The sequence below is a fragment of the Ambystoma mexicanum genome, chromosome 8 (assembly GCF_040938575.1).
Source record: "Ambystoma mexicanum isolate Mex_15411 chromosome 8, UKY_AmexF1_1, whole genome shotgun sequence".
NCBI classification, from domain to species: Eukaryota; Metazoa; Chordata; class Amphibia; order Caudata; family Ambystomatidae; genus Ambystoma; species Ambystoma mexicanum.
In genome coordinates, this window is record NC_090929.1 from 1494083519 (window position 1) to 1494085340 (window position 1822).

Consider the following 1822-nt stretch of genomic DNA (forward strand, 5'->3'; position numbering starts at 1 on the left):
CATCTCCTGCGTCCCGAGGACAAACTACGATCATGGCCGCCGTTGCTTCCTCTTACCCGCAAATACTCCTGCAACTTCCGCTTCGATTCTGGTGCCATTACAACACGGAGCTTCTTTCACTAATCGCGCCTTCATTTTGCATAGCGATGGTTAATTCAACAAGTAAATAAACGTCCTGCATGTTTTTCTGGTCTCCTGCGTAAATTAATAAGCATTCCCTTTTCTATCTTAATCATGCATGCCATTTGTTGCATAGTGCCCCTCCTGGGAACATGGTAACTCCCAGGATGTTGTCATAGGTCACGTGGCTGTAGCCACGTGACCAACATAATAAAAGTACCGAGCCACTTCCGGCTCGGCAGTCACTCCATCCGAGGCTCTGGTGTCGTTCCTTGTTCGCACCATGCTGGTGCTGCACCGTGTTAGCTGGGCCCAAGGACGGGGCCCAGCTCGAGGACGGTGCTCCTGCCGGGCAACGCCATCCGGACAGTGCCCCTGCTGGGCAACGCCGTCCCTGGGAGATCCTACTGCCATGTGAGCATGGCTAATGTGGCGACCCCGGCCTGGGTGCCCCCCGAGGCGGGGCCGCTGTGCGCCTGGTGCCCCCTTCCACATGTGGCGCTCCGGTGATCCTGAGCAAGTGGGGTGATCCCCACCCATGAGTCCGCATCGTGATCGCTGCACCAGTGCGCCCCGTCGGGTGACCCCGACATGAGTCTGGGGGCTGCCCGGTGATCCAGAGAATCCCCCCTAACACCAATGTTTACCTTTATCCAGTGGCAGATTTAAGGTGAAAGGCTCAAAGAATGACTGAGAGGCCTAGGTAGGCAGGACATGGGGACGGCAGGACATGTGTGCAGCGCTTAGAGTGGGAGTAGGCAATGGCTGTCACCAGTGTGAGAAATGTTCCATGTTTTTAAGTGGCTTGTTCAACTATCAGAGTTGTGTGTTTAGGGTTCTTACTCAGCCTGGTCATGTCAGCAGGTTTTGCTGAAATAATGCGATTTGCCCACGGTCACTCAATTTGTTCAAGGGGGAAATCTGAACTCCAGTTCCAACTGCTTATCCCTTCCAAAACCACAATACCCCTTGCTCTCCCTGTCCTCTTCCTTCTGCCCTTTTGTTTCCTCATATAGGCCTCCTCACTCCTTTGACCTTCCATTGGCTACACTCCTTATCTTCCCTCAGTTCCATCCCTCTCACCTTCCCAATACTACTCTTTTCCCCTTCCATCCTCTCCCTCCTTCTCTATAAGACAAGCTATTGCTACATCATGAAAAATAAAAACGGTTTACTGTATAGCCCTGAACAATAGCCTGAGAGGTGAAGGCCAACTAATCATGACCTAAGAACAAGAGTTAGGTACCTTTTTTCAACATATATCCATTATTGCAGAATAAAAGGCAGTACAACCTGAGAGCAAAAGAGAAGCAAGAAAAATAGTGTGGCAACAACAATCTACCAATCTTCCCACCCTATCTGCTCGTCCCTTTCTATTCCACCCACTCTTCCTTGGACTTTCACCACCAGTCACCTTCCATCGGATCCCCCTTACCACCATTCCCATTTACCACCACTCCCGTCTCCCGCCTATGCCGCCATGTATGCTCTGCCTGGAAAGGGAGAATTGAGGATGATGCCTCCTGTGCTCTGAAAGAGCTGATCCATGAGGCCCCCAACCCTATTCCATCGCAGATGCAGTGCACTCTAACTATGCCGTCACACTGTGGCTACGTGCACCAGGCCACAGAAAAGGTGCTTTTGGGGTCAGGCCATCCTGTTTTGAAAGACAAACACCCACCCCCTCCAGAATATTGATGCA